Source organism: Rana temporaria, chromosome 4 (assembly GCF_905171775.1).
Source record: "Rana temporaria chromosome 4, aRanTem1.1, whole genome shotgun sequence".
Classification (NCBI taxonomy): Eukaryota; Metazoa; Chordata; class Amphibia; order Anura; family Ranidae; genus Rana; species Rana temporaria.
In genome coordinates, this window is record NC_053492.1 from 15614958 (window position 1) to 15630786 (window position 15829).

General features: G+C 47.1%; 1 long non-coding RNA gene across 1 annotated transcript; it reads right to left on the reverse strand.

Annotated features, from left to right (window-relative positions):
- Positions 1-743: 743 nt before the first annotated feature.
- LOC120935266 lies at positions 744-15557 on the reverse strand. The gene is made up of 4 exons (XR_005748388.1): positions 15454-15557; positions 10212-10361; positions 5574-5723; positions 744-858 (listed from the first exon to the last, which is right to left on the reverse strand). It is a non-coding gene; the product is annotated as an uncharacterized LOC120935266 (long non-coding RNA).
- Between the last annotated feature and the right edge of the window lie 272 nt (positions 15558-15829).

Here is a 15829-nt window from a genome sequence, read left to right on the forward strand (position 1 = left end):
GTTGCGGCAGCGTAGTCTAAATAGCTTACGCGATGCCGCCGCAGAAAGTACGAGAATATGGCCCTAGGTGTGTAAATTTGGGCAGGCTGGTAGGGGTCCCAGTGCATTACTTTGCCCAGGGGCCCATGACACTATTAAGAAGGACTACGTAGAGACACTTGCTTCCATACCTCCATCAATCAGAAGTCCTCTATTTTTTTTTTCATGAATATGGAAAAATTACATCACAATCTTATATTTGAGAACGCTCAATTCTCAAAAAATGAATATCCTTACCATACACAAGACTGCACCCAGCACAACCCTCCTTCCTGATTAAGCCGGCACCACCTTTGATCAATCCTGGTGCCTAATTTCGGCTTTTTACGTGCCCTCATCCTCCCACCACTGATGGCACATGCCCAGTGAAATGGCAAGCCTTTCCTTTGAGCAGACAGGTCATCATGGGAATGTGCGCTGTCGGTGCTGGAGAGAGGACCTGGCATTATTGAGACAATGTGAGGCGCCAATCCCGACACAGCAAGGATACAGAGAATGCAGCAGTAACTGGGCATGCTCAACTCTGCCTCATCGACTGTAATCTGAAATTGTAAAGTTATAGAGAACTTGGAAACAATGATTGGATAATATGTAAGATGCACTTTGATTTTGGTCAAAGTCGTTGGGGAGTTTAGTAGTAAAAAAAAAAAAAAAAGGAAAAAAAAAAAAAACACACACAAATACAAAAACAATTAATCATGGAGCACAATGGAATTATCTTTTATTATTCATGGTAATATAGGTTGACCTCACTGTTGTGTCTCATCAGGCATCTTGTAGGTTCAATCATCTTGTGTCCTTTCTAGACTCAACTTCGTTCTGTGGATGGGAAGACAATAAGAACATTAACTGGATATTACTATTGTCACCCCAATGTTAGTGCTGAAGTTTTATCTGTAAAGAGAAGTGTCCCCCTACACTCCCTAAACCCCTCACCTTAGCCTGACACCAGTACACACCCTTCGGAATTTCAGACTGTGTGTAGGCTCCATTGGACATGAGGTTTGCGACACAAGATTTGCGACCATAGATATTACAATAAAATACATATATATTAGACACACCGCCTGTGTAGGGTCGTAGGTTGAGGCCTCTTGTAGGCCAGGGGGTGACACCTTTTCGCCCCGCAATTTTTTGGTCCACCTATCCATCTGACCATCCTCCCACCTGGCTGGACTACCATTGGTTGTTCTTCAGCATTTGGTCACTGGATGATTGCTGTCCTCGACCCCTAACGGTCACCCTGGTAGCGTGCTTTGGATACAGGTCTGGTATGGATTGTAGGGGGACCCCCTACGCCGTTTTTTCGGCGTAGGGGGGCTCTCCTTACAACCCATAACAGACGTAAGGGCCCGGTATGCTCCTGAGGGGGGAACCCATGCTGGATTTTTATTTAAAATCCGGCGGGGACTTCCCCCTCAGCATTCATAACAAATGCCGCACACGTGTAGAATTGGCGGGAATCCAAGTCGGATCTCCCGTCGCTTCTATGACGGCTTTGTCTCTATCGCGGCAAGCCAGCTCGGCGCTGGCTCCCGCGATGGGGCTCGTAGGTGGTCAATCTCGCCGAGAAAGGGAGCGAGATTGACACAATATCGCGTGCACCTACTGTATGGTCGCAAACCTCGTTCCCCCTGAAGAAGACCGCAATTTTTTAAAAGGTCGAAACGCGTTGGGACCTTGCGTCCATAGTCATCATTCCTTTGTTGTATTGACTATTAATGGCCGTCTTTTGTTCTTTTGTATGTATTAGCCCTTGTTTTATGTCTTCTCTTGGAGCTCATGTCCTGATTCCAATCAAAACCCTTCTTTTTTCTTTTTTTCATACATCTTTTTGATACCATTTGAATATTAATAAACGTTATACTTTTATACAAATTCTCATCAATTATTATTATCTTTACTCATTGCTGCAATTCAAAGTCCCTAGGGGTACCCTTTCTTTTTCCAAATTCTATCAGGGGTGTGCAGCGTCTTCTTCCACAGTTGGTACCGCTTTTCCTTTGCAAACAACCCTAAATTTGAACCCAAAAACATCACCGACAGTTACCCCCTCACCCTTACTATGATCCTGAAAAATAACTGAATATTTACCCTAAATATAAAAACCCACACACCATTCTAACTTCAATCCCAGCACTGCTGCTTGGGTGATGGAGGGACCCTCTACAACACATGGAGGAAATCCTTCCTGGAGGTATGGGAGCAAGGAGAGGACAGCAGAAGCAGATCAGCACGTCCAGGAGTCTCCAGAAGAGTCAGCCGGGTGGGCTGGTAAATCAGTCAGGGAGTACTGGAAAGTCAGTCTGGGAGCACTGCAGAGTCCGTCTGGGAGCACTGCAGAGTCAGTCTGGGAGCACTGGGAAGTCAGTCTGGGAGCACTGGGAAGTCAGTCTGGGAGCACTGGGAAGTCAGTCTGGGTACACTGGGAAGTCAGTCTGGGAGCACTGCAGAGTCAGTCTGGGAGCACTGCAGAGTCAGTCTGGGTGCACTGCAGAGTCAGTCTGGGAGCATTGGCAAGTCAGTCTGGGAGCACAGGGAAGTCAGTCTGGGAGCACTGGGAAGTCAGTCTGGGAGCACTGCAGAGTCAGTCTGGGAGCACTTCAGAGTCAGTCTGGGAGCACTGCAGAGTCAGTCTGGGAGCACTGCAGAGTCAGTCTGGGAGCACTGGGAAGTCAGTCTGGGAGCACTGGGAAGTCAGTCTCGGAGCACTGCAGAATCAGTCTGGGAGCATTGCAGAGTCAGTCTGGAAAACTGGGAAGTCAGTCTGGGAGCACTGCAGAGTCAGTCTGGGAGCACTGGGAAGTCAGTCTGGGAGCACCGGGAAGTCAGTCTGGGAGCACCGGGAAGTCAGTCTGGGAGCACCGGGAAGTCAGTCTGGGAGCACCGGGAAGTCAGTCTGGGAGCACTGCGAAGTCAGTCTGGGAGCACTGCGAAGTCAGTCTGGGAGCACTGCGAAGTCAGTCTGGGAGCACTGCGAAGTCAGTCTGGGAGCACTGCGGAGTCAGTCTGGGAGGACTGGGAAGAAGTAGCCAGGAGGGCTAGTGAAAGAGGGAGCTGCAGCCAGGTGGGCTGGCAGTGCCTAAGGAGGTGGTGCTAGGATCAGTAGCCACAGAAATTTGAGCAAGACACTGAATTTTGCTACACAACCAAGGGGCCCGGGGTCCCTGCCTCTAAAGGGCCTTTGCTTTGATCTGGCTGAGTGTCTGGTCAGATCTATTAACCACTTAAGGACCTTGACTGTTTTTCAGACTCTGTGTTTTACAAGATTAAAACAGTTTTTGTTGCTAGAAAATTACTTAGAACCCCCAAACATTATATATTTTTTTCTAACACCCCAGAGAATAAAATGGCGGTCGTTGCAATACTTTTTGTCACACCGTATTTGCGCAGCGGTCTTACAAGTGCACTTTTTTTGGAAAAAATGTTTTTGAATTAAAAAATAAGACAACAGTAAAGTTAGCCCAATTTTTGTTTATTTTGTGAAAGATAATGTTACGCCGAGTAAAATGATACCCAACATGTCACGCTTCAAAATTGCGCCGGCTCGTGGAATGGCATCAAACTTTTACCCTTAAAAATCTCCATAGGCGACGTTTAAAAAATTCTATAGGTTGCATCTTTTGAGTTACAGAGGAGGTCTAGGGCTAGAATCATTGCTCTCGCTCTAACGATCGCGGCGATACCTCACTTGTGCAGTTTGAACACCATTTTTATATATGGGTGCTACTCACGTATGCGTTCGCTTCTGTGTGCAAGCTCGTCGGGACGGGGCGCTTTAAAAAAAAAATTTTTTTGTTTTCTTATTTATTTTAATTTATTTTATTAATTTTTACACTGTTTTTAAAAAAGAAAATGGGTCACTTGTATTCCTATTACAGGGAATGTAAACATCCCTTGTAATAGAAAAAAGCATGACAGGTCCTCTTAAATATGAGATCTAAAAGACCTCACCTCTCATATTTACACTAAAATGCAAAAAAATGTAAAATGTTGTCATTTGAAAAAATTACAATAGGAAAAAGTGCCTTTAATTGACGTTGCTTCCGTCCTGCTATGCTATGGAGACGGGTGAGGGCCATCTTGCCCTCACTCGTATCCCAGCCAAGCAGGAGACAGGACTCGATCGCCTCCGCCGCTGCCGATGGCTCCGGTAAGCGGTGGAGGGCGCAGGAGAGCTACGGGAGGGAGGGTGCCCTCTCCCGCCGCCGAAAACTGTGATCTTGCGGCGAATCCGCTAAGGAGACCACCGCTATCGTTTACAGGACCGCTCACAAAAAAAGATGGAGATTGGCGGTTGTGTCATAATCCGTTCCAGGAGAATGCTCGTAATCCAAAGTACTCGTATATCAAAGCGAGTTTCCCCATTGAAGTCAATGGAAACTAAAATAATTTGTTCCGCATTGACTTCAATGGCATGCAATATCGCATGTGGGTTGGGGCGCCGGAGAGCCTCGGAAACACTCAGAAAGGCCCAAGGACACCTCAGAAAACCTTGGAAAGGCTCGGGAATGGAGTATTTCCGAGATTTTCAAGCATTTCCGATTGGCTCTGAACGGCGGCAATAGATTCCGATTGGCGCCGTTCGGTTATGCTCAGCTCTGGCGCCCGCCCACCTCAGGCCAAACGTGGTGTGCGAGACAACACTCGCAAACCGAGTCAGGATTTTTTTAAATGCAGTGCTCATATTGCAAAACGCTCGTTAACCGCGTTACTCGCAATCCGAGGTTCCACTGTTAAAACAAAGCCATCTTCATATTGTGGTCAATGGCCCGGATTCACAAAGCACTTGCGCCGACGTATCTCCAGATACGCCGCGTAAGTGCAAATATGCGCCGTCGTATCTGTGCGCCGTACCCACAAACTAAGATACGCCTAAAAACAGGCTTCATCCCACCAAATTAACTTGCCTACGCCGGCGTAGAGTGAGCGCATATTTACGCTGGACGCATTTGGCGCTCCTATTGATTTTCTATTCAAATATGCAAATGAGGGAGATACGCCGATTCACGAACGTACGTGCGCCCGACGCATAAAGTTATGCCCCATAAAGGAGGTGTAACTCAGCAGCAGACATGCAAAGGTCTGCACCAGGGAACACAAGCCGGTGTATTTTACGTAGTTTACGTTGGACATGACAATTACTAGGCGTAGGTTACGTTCACGCCGTAGGCAGTGATCCGACGTATCTTAGGCAGTTGTTCCGACGTGATTGTGAGCATGCGCACTGGGATGCGTCCACGGGACGGAGCATGCGCCGTTCATTATACGTATCTGTCTGGCGCAAATGATGATTTGCATGGGGTCACGCCTCATTTGCATGGCTCACGCCCACTTCCACTTACGCCGACTTACGCCTTGGAAACCCAGCGCAGATTGGGAGCACTGGCTTTGTGAATTCAATGCTTGCCTCTCTGCGCTGCGTCGGCGTAGCGTACATTGAGATGCGCTACGGCGGCATAAATGTGCGCCGCTGTCTGTGAATCCGGGCCTATGAGTTTATTTATTTATGTTGTCCAATCACAATCACTCACCTTGACTTCAGACGTCGGTACATTTAATTTCACACTGGAAGGCGCAGCATTTTTGGTTTTTAGGACACTCGGTGTCAAAGTAGCACCTATGTTTTATGCAGGTTGGACAAGGTTTCCAGGTTACAGGGGGGCATTTTCCTATTTTCGTTGCTGCAAGAAAAATTATGTTTAGTTGTAATTTTCTGGTAATAAATATTCAAAAAATAAAATAAAGTCTTGAGGATATCTCATGAATACAACTCTAAACCAAGGAGTGAAATGCAGGAAGAAAGATGAGTGGGATCTACACTCCAGTACACACACCTCACTCCCCAGTATCCATGTCACCAGTGAGATCTCCACTCCAGTACACACACCTCACTCCCCAGTATCCATGTCACCAGTGAGATCTACACTCCAGTACACACACCTCACTCCCTAGTATCCATGTCAGCAGTGAGATCTACACTCCAGTACACACACCTCACTCCCCAGTATCCATGTCACCAGTGAGATCTCCACCCCAGTACACACACCTCACTCCCCAGTATCCATGTCACCAGGGAGATCTAAACTCCAGTACACACACTTCACTCCTCAGTATCCATGTCACCCTAAAACTAAAAGTGCGCAGGCGGGTTCCATGCGGTCCAGGGACCGGGGGGATTCGATGGGCACGCTCCACCGTGAAGTAAGGTGAAAACTGGGCAGCCAGCAATAAACCATTCAGCAAATCCTCCACAAAGACCGTAGGGTTCTTCCCCTCCACGCCCTCCGGCAGACCAACAATCCGACGGTTGTTCCTTCTGTTCCTATTTTCGTCGTCGTCCACCTTGTATTCCAAGGCCCGTACCCTTGTCTGGAGCATGCGGATGGATGCAAAATGTTCCTGCAGGGTGTTCTCCGCCTGGCCGGTCCGCCGCTCCACCTCCGACATCCGCGAGCGAAGTTTGTCCAGGTCCTGGCGCACGAGGCCAATGTCTAGCTGCACAGCCTCTATCTTGCCAGTTAGAGTGGCCTAACAAGTAGCTATCGCCGCCATCACATCCTGGAAGCCAAGCTGCATATTGGCCGGCTGCTCCTCCATCTCCGTCTGCAACGCCATATTACAGGCACGTCTAGCGGGGGTCGCCACGCATATGTCCACACTGGGTGAGCAGCGTCCACGATCGGCGGAAAGTACAATGTCTTCCCCCTGTGCCTGGTCTTAGCTGGCATCCGGAGAGCAACCGGATAGTTTCAGGGTCTAATAAACAGGCAAGAGCAAGGATAAAACACAATCAGCCAGCAGAGCTCTGAATCCTGCGTCCTTCTAGATCGTCATATTGGCCATGCCCCCCATCCATGTCACCAGTGAGATCTACACCCCAGTACACACACCTCACTCCCCAGTATCCATGTCACCAGTGGGATCTGCACCCCAGTACACACACCTCACTCCCCAGTATCCATGTCACCAGTGAGATCTACACTCCAGTACACAAAGCTCACTCCCCAGTATCCATGTCATCAGTGAGATCTACACTCCAGTACACACACCTCACTCCCCAGTATCCATGTCACCAGTGAGATCTACACCCCAGTACACACACCTCACTCCCCAGTATCCATGTCACCAGTGAGATCTACACTCCAGTACACACACCTCACTCCCCAGTATCCATGTCACCAGTGAGATCTACACTCCAGTACACACACCTCACTCCCCAGTATCCATGTCACCAGTGAGATCTACACTCCAGTACACACACCTCACTCCCCAGTATCCATGTCACCTGTGAGATCTACACCCCAGTACACACACCTCACTCCCCAGTATCCATGTGACCAGGGAGATCTACACTCCAGTACACACACCTCACTCCCCAGTATCCATGTGACCAGGGAGATCTACACTCCAGTACACACACTTCACTCCCCAGTATCCATGTCACCAGTGAGATCTACACTCCAGTACACACACCTCACTCCCCAGTATCCATGTCACCTGTGAGATCTGCACTCCATTACACACACCTCACTCCCCAGTATCCATGTCACCAGTGAGATCTCCACTCCAGTACACACACCTCACTCCCCAGTATCCATGTCACCAGTGAGATCTACACTCCAGTACACACACCTCACTCCCCAGTATCAATGTGACCAGGCAGATCTACACTCCAGTACACACACTTCACTCCCCAGTATCCATGTCACCCTAAAAATAAAAGTGCGCGGGTGGGTTCCAGACGGTCCAGGGACCGGGGGATTCGATGGGCACGCTCCACCGTGAAGTACGGTGAAAACTAGGCAGCCAGCAATAAACCATTCAGCAGATCTTCCACAAAGACCGTAGGGTTCTTCCCCTCCATGCCCTACGGCAGACCAACAATCCGAAGGTTGTTCCTTCTGTTCCTATTTTCAGCATCGTCCACCTTGTATTCCAAGGCCCGTACCCTTGTCTGGAGCATGCGGATGGACGCAGAATGTTCCTGCACGGTGTCCTCCGCCTGGCCGGTCCGCCGCTCCACCTCCGACATCCGCGAGCAAAGTTTGTCCAGGTCCTGGCGCATGAGGCCAATGTCTAGCTGCACAGCCTCTATCTTGCCAGTTAGAGTGGCCTGACAAGTAGCTGTCGCCGCCATCACCTCCTGGAAGCCAAGCTGCATATCGGCCGGCTGCTCCTCCGTCTGCGACGCCATATTACAGGCACGTGTAGCGGGGGTCGCCACGCGTATGTCCACACTGGGTGACACAGCATCCACGATCGGCGGAAAGTACAACGTCTTCCCCCTGTGCCTGGTCTTAGCTGGCATCCGGAGAGCAACCGGATAGTTTCAGGGTCTAATAAACAGGCAAGAGCAAGGATAAAAGACAATCAGCCAGCAGTGCTCTGAATCCTGCGTCCTTCTAGATCAAAATCGTGGCCATCCATGTCACCAGTGAGATCCACAGTCCTGTACACACACCTCACTCCCCAGTATCCATGTCACCAGGGAGATCTACACTCCAGTACACACACCTCACCCCCCAGTATCCATGTCACCAGTGAGATCTACACTCCAGTACACACACACCTCACTCCCCAGTATCCATGTCACCAGTGAGATCTACACTCCAGTACACACACACCTCACTCCCCAGTATCCATGTCACCAGGGAGATCTACACTCCAGTACACACACCTTACTCCCCAGTATCCATGTCACCAGTGAGATCTACACTCCAGTACACACACACCTACTCCCCAGTATCCATGTCACCAGTGAGATCTACACTCCAGTACACACACCTCACCCCCCAGTATCCATGTCACCAGTGAGATCTACACTCCAGTACACACACACCTCACTCCCCAGTATCCATGTCACCAGGGAGATCTACACTCCAGTACACACACCTCACTCCCCAGTATCCATGTCACCAGGGAGATCTACACTCCAGTACACACACACCTCACTCCCCAGCAGGGCCGCCATCAGGAATTATGGGGCCCCTTACACAGCTTCAGGCATGGGCCCCCTGGAGCAGAGAACCGGGGGGGGGGGGGTGCTGCCGCCTGAAATTGAGAAGCGGGGGGGGGGGCTGCCGCGGATTGAGAAGCGGGGGGCCCTTTACACAAAAAAGAAGAAATAAAGAAAAAAATAATAAAAAAAAGGGGGTAGCCATCTGGGGACCTCTGGGCCCTTTAATAAAAATAAAAAAGATATATAAAAAATGTATATTTTTTTTAAAAAGGGGGTTGCCATCTGGGGACCTCTGGGCCCTTTAATAAAAATGAAAAAAAGAAACCTCTGGGCCCTTTAATAAAAAAAAAAAAAAAAATATATATATATATATATATATATATATATGTGTATATATATATATATATATATATATAAATTAAAATAAACATTTATGAAAAAAAAGGGGGGGTTGCCATCTGGGGACCTCAGGGCCCTTTAATAAAAAAAATAAAAAATACATATATATAAACAAAAATAAAAAAATAAACATTTATAAAAAAAAGGGGGGGATTTGCCACACATGGGGACCTCTGAGCCATTTAATAATATATATATATAAAAAAATATATATATAAAAAAAATATATATATAAAAAAAATATATATAAAAAAAATATAATTTTTTTAATTAAAAAAGGGGGGTTGCCATCCGGGGCCCTATAAAAAAATATATAAAGAAAAAGAATATATATATATATACATATATATATATATATATATATATATATATATACATATATATATATATATATATATATATATAAATATATATAATTTTTTTTTATAAAAAAAGGGGGGTTGCCACCCGGGGCCCTGGGGACCTCTGGGCCCTTTAATAATAATAATAATAATAATAATAATAATAATAATAATATTATATATATATGGGGACCTCCGGACCTCTAAAAAAAAAATTGCCCCCTAAAAAAAAAAAAATATATATTTTTATTTTTTAAAGGGGGTTGCCATCCGGACCCCTGGGGACCTCCGGGCCCCTTACAGGTGTAATGCCTGTACCCCCCTGATGGCGGCCCTGCTCCCCAGTATCCATGTCACCAGTGAGTTGGAGAAATAATAGTCCTGTTGTTCAGCTATAACACAAAATAATATTATAGGTTTTGTGACCCTTCCAATCACATTTGGGTGCACATAGTGTAGGGTTTACTTACGTCCAGGTGTTGTGCACCTCGTTTCGCAGTAGGTTTGGCAGCACTTTAGCTCTCCAACACAATCTGAATCCGAATTGCACTTCATTTCACAGTCTGGGGGGACCGGATTGGGGTACGCTGGGAATCCGGGACATTGTCCCGGCTTGGGAGCTGGAACAACCAAAAGGTCATTAATTTCTAGATTTGGCAACACAAGCTTCATTCTGAGATTGCAAAGGAAAAATGCTGAACAGCAGTGTTAGATCTCCTTTATCTATCAAGCAGCAGTTATGCTTTATACATGCTAAAGCTGCCTCTCATTCAGTATTATTTCATTTTAGCAGGTCTTAAAATCTTTAAAGCACACTTGCAACTTAATAAATCAAAGCCCATGAATTATACCTATATTACAATGGGGTAGATTCAGGTAGCATTGCGCATTTTTTGCCCCCGCAAATTTACTGCGCTACCCACGATTCATGGAGCAGTAGCTCCATAAATTGCGTGTGTGCTCTTTAAAATTGCCCGGTGTAAGCGCGCGCAATTTAAATGATCCCGTAGGGGGCGGGAATCATTTAAATTAGGCGCGTTCCCGCGGCGATCGTAGAGCGCATGCTCCGTCTGGAAACTTTCCCGACGTGCATTGCGGCAAATGACGTCGCAAGGACGTCATTTGCTTCAAAGTGAACGTGAGTAGCGTCCAGCGCCATTCACGAATCACTTACGCAAACTACGTAAAATTCAAATTTCGCGATGCGGGAACGACGGGTATACGTAACATTGGCTGCCCCTGCTAATAGCAGGGGCAGCCTTACGTGAAAACCGCCGTACGCAAATGACGTAAACTGCGTACGCAGGGCTCGCGTAACGTTGTGAATCAGCGTTAGTATGCAATTTGCATATTATACGCTGAGTACAACGGGAACGCCACCTAGCGGCCATCGCAAGAATGCAGCCTAAGATATGCGGGCATAAGAGCCTTATGCCGCGCATATTTTAGGCTGCAGTCGGCGTAACGAGGTTCCTGAATCAGGAGCATTCGTTACGCCGGGGCAAGTAAGCAATTGCGCTGTGTAACTATGGTTACACAGGCGCAATTGCTTCTTGAATCCAGCCCAATGTGTTTACAGGAAAATATACCAACAGTTCACTAAATTGTATGAGTTTTATTGACTGTGTTTTACTATTGTAAGCCATTAAGTATTCTCAGTACAGAGCTGTAATATATGGCACAGCTCTATACTGTAAATGTATAATAATAATAATAATAGTGTGTGAGTGTGGGGGGGGCATTAGAGTGTAAGCTCCTCTGCTACAGAAACTGATGTGACTGGCTCAGTGTTCTCTGTACAGCACTGTGGTATATGTCAGAGCTATATAAATGTATAATAATAGTATTAAAAAAACAAAATATTTTTCTTAATAGAAGGCTTGTACCTCTAATTTGACAGCATCTGAGGAAGCTCAACATATGGGCGAAACATGTTGAGAACTCCATTCTACAGTGCTGTGTCCATAAAACTGCATTGATAGAGTGTAATTTTTTTTTTTATTAAAAAATTATACAAAACATACAGTGTGACGGATCTCAGATACCCCAGGTGGGCACATCCGCCAGACCTGTGTCTCCTGTCCTCCAAACGCACCCGCAGCCTGCAGATTCGCCATAGCCAGCCCTTAACCCCTCAATCACGAGACAATCCACACAGGTGTTGAGGGTTAAACATGCAGAACACAAAGGGCTAGATTCAGAGAGAATTTACGCCGGCGTATCCATAGATACGCCGCGTAAATTCAAATCTGCGCCGGCGTATCTACTTTCTGTATTCAGAACGCTAGATACGCCGACATTAGCCTAAGATACGACTGGCATAAAAAACGTCAATCACGTCAGGTCATCATACATTTACATAAAACACGCCCCCCTTCCACACTTGAATTACGCGCGCTTACGCCGGCCCCATTTACGCTACGCCGCCGCAACTTACGGAGCAAGTGCTTTGTGAATACCGCACTTGCTCCTGTAAGTTACGGCGGCGTAGCGTAAATGCGATACGCTGCGCTGCCGTATCATTCCGCGCCCCTACCTGAATCTACCCCATACTCTTTATTAAATCCAAGACATACAGTTTTAGACACAGTTAGGGACACTCCCTTTAGCCTTGTCAAAGAGGGGAGAAGGACAAGGAACAACCAATGGGAACTGAACATTTGTACATTGAAACAGGCTACAGATAAACATAATTAGGTGGATTCAGAAAGACTTAGGCTGGCGTATCATTAGATACGCCAGCCTAAGTCTGAATGTGCGCCGGCGCTAATTTAAGCCTATTCTGGTAACCAGATACACTTAAATTAGGCTCAGATACGAGCGGCGTAAGTGTCTTACACCGTCGTATCCTAAAGTGTAATTTTTAGGCTGACCACTAGTTGGCGCTTCCATTGCGGTCGGCGTAGAATATGTAAATCACTAGATACGCCTATTCACGAACGTACGCCCGGCCGACGCAGTACAGATACGCCGTTTACGTAACGCATTATCAGGCCTAAAGTTATTCCATCAAATAGCTGGAATAGTAATGTTAAGTATGGCCGTCGTTCCCGCGTCGAAATTCGAAAATTTTACGTCGTTTGCGTAAGTCGTCCGTGAATAGGGATGTACGTCATTTACGTCCACGTCGAAACAAATAGGACCGTGCGGCGTACTTTGCCGCAATGCACACTGGGATATGTAGGCGGACGGCGCATGTGCCGTTCGTAAAATACGTCAATCACGTAAGGTCACCCCCCATTAGCATAAAACACGCCCCCTCAGCCGAATTTGAATTATGCGCGCTTACGCCGGCCCGATTTACGCTACGCCGCCGTAACTTAGCAGGCAAGTACTTTGTGAATCATGTACTTGCCTCGCTAACTTACGGCAGCGTAGTGTAAATGCCATACGCTACGCCGCCGCAACTATGCGCCCGCCTACCTGAATCCACCTATATGAGATTATGGTAAGCAGGCAGCCTCTCAATACACATCCCCTGTGGAGAGACGTCTCCAGTCCAGACCATTGTCTATATGCAATGAACCAAGACAATTAGACAAGCAACAAGGGGGGGGGGGAGAAGGGCTGTAGCATTACATTACTTTATCTCAATGCCAGCTTGTCTTCAGGTCTTCAGTATCTCCAGTATCTCCAGTATCTCCAGAATCTCCAGTATTCTGGGCCATAATCTGTGGGTAACAGGCCAGCCCACAGTCCCTTCCAAAACACACAGTAACAGTGGGTTCTGTCACATACAGCTTATTAACCACTTAAGGACCGCCTCCTGCACATATATGTCACATGTACAGGTACGTCCTGTACTAGTACCCAGCCGTGGGTCACGGGTGCGCGCCCGCGGTGCGCTCCCGCGGCCCGGTCCGAAACTCCGGGACCGCGGGAACAGCGGACCCGATCGCCACTGGAGACCCGCGATCGGTCCCCAGAGCTGAAGAACGGGGAGAGTCGTGTGTAAACACGGCTTCCGCGTTCTTCACTGTGGCAGGTGCAACGATCGTGTCATCCCTTTTATAGGGGGACACAATAGATGACGTCACACCTACAGTCACACCCCCCTACAGTTGTAAACACACTTCAGGGAACACATAACCCCATCAGCGCCCCCTTGTGGTTAACTCCCAAACTGCAACTGTCATTTTCACAATAAACAATGGCCCAGATTCAGGTAGATTGGAGCAATATTTGCGTGGGCAAAGAGCAAAGATTTTTCTCTGCGCCCACGCAAATATTTCGATTTGCCCAGGATTCACGGAGCAGTAGCTCCGTAAATTGCGCGGGCGCTATGCTAATTAGCCCTGCGTAAGGGCGCCTAATGTAAATGATCCAGCCGGGGGTGGGAATCATTTAAATTAGGCGCGCTCCTGCGCCGAGCGAACAGCGCATGCTCCGTCGGGAAACTTTCCCGACGTGCATTGCGGCAAATGACGTCGCAAGGACGTCATTTGCTTCTAAGTGAACGTGAATGGCGTCCAGCGCCATTCACGAATCACTTACGTAAACGACGTGAAATTTAAATTTCACGAGCGGGAAGCGCAGCTATACTTTAGCATTGGCTGCCCCTGCTATTAGCAGGAGCAACCTTGCGCTAAAGTCGCCGTACGGAAACTCCGTACCTTGCGTGCGCAGGGCCCGCGCAACTTTTGTGAATCGGTGGTAGTATGCAATTTGCATACTATACGCCGATCACAATGGCCGCGCCCCCTAGCGGCCAACGCAAGAATGCAGCCTGGGATGTGAAGGCATAAGGAGGCTTATGTCTGTCACATCCTAGGCTGCAGTCGGTGTAACGAGGTTCCTGAATCAGGAGCACTCGTTACACCGGAGCAAGTAAGCACTTGCGCCGCGCAACCTATGGTTGCGCGGGCGCAAGTGCTTCTTGAATCTGGGCCAGTGCATTTTAAATGCATTTTTTGCTGTGAAAATGACAATGGTCCCAAAAATGTGTCAAAATTGTCCGAAGTGTCCGCCATATTGTCGCAGTCACGAAAAAAATCGCTGATCGTCGCCATTAGTAGTAAAAAAAATAATAATTAATAAAAATGCAATAAAACTATCCCCTATTTTGTAAACTCTATAAATTTTGCGCAAACCGACCGATAAACGCTTATTGTGAATTATTTTACCAAAAATAGGTAGAAGAATACGTATCGGCCTAAACTGAGTAAAACAATTTTTTTTATATATGTTTTTGGGGGATATTTATGATAGCAAAAGGTAAAAAATATTGCATTTTTTTCAAAATTGTCGCTCTATTTTTGTTTATAGCGCAAACAATAAAAACCCCAGAGGTGATCAAATACCACCAAAAGAAAGCTCTATTTGTGAGGAAAAAAAGACGTCAATTTTGTTTGGGAGCCACGTCGCACGACCGCGCAATTGTCAGTTAAAGCGACGCAGTGCTGAATCGCAAAAAGGGGCGAGGTCCTTTACCTGCATTTTGGTCCGGGTCTTAAGTGGTTAATAAAAACAAATTTACACAAAAATAAACAGCAACAAAACAAAAAACAAGCGTGCTTACATCAGTAAGTAAAGAAAAACGTTTTCTGACAAGGTAACATAGAAAGAAACATACAGTGGAACCTCGGATTCGCATAGCCTAATTGGGACAGATGACACATTAACTGGCTGCATAGCAACCTCTGAAATCTGGTTTGGTAAATTACCCACCACTTGATCCTCCCTCCTTCCCTCCAGCACAACAGTCCCGCTCACCATAGTCCCAGAAGTACCACAGTTACCAGCAGTCCCATCATCAAGTAAAGTCTTCTGATAAGAAAAAACACCAGCTGTTTCAGCGTTCATACGGCCCTCCTGCTCTGCCGTTTCAATGTTCATGCGGCATTCCTGCTCTGCATTTTTAATGTTCATGCGACATTCCTGCTCTGCATTTTCAATGTTCATGCGACATTCCTGCTCTGCACTGTTAATGTCCATGTGGGACTCCTCACAGTTAGCAGAAACTTCTCTCTCTGGATACATGCCAATGCCATCTCTTTCTGCATCCCCATGATCTTCATCTGATGGGTTGGTGCCACTCAAGGGAGATTCCATTTCTATAATGGTCTGCACATGGCGCTACGCCGTCGTA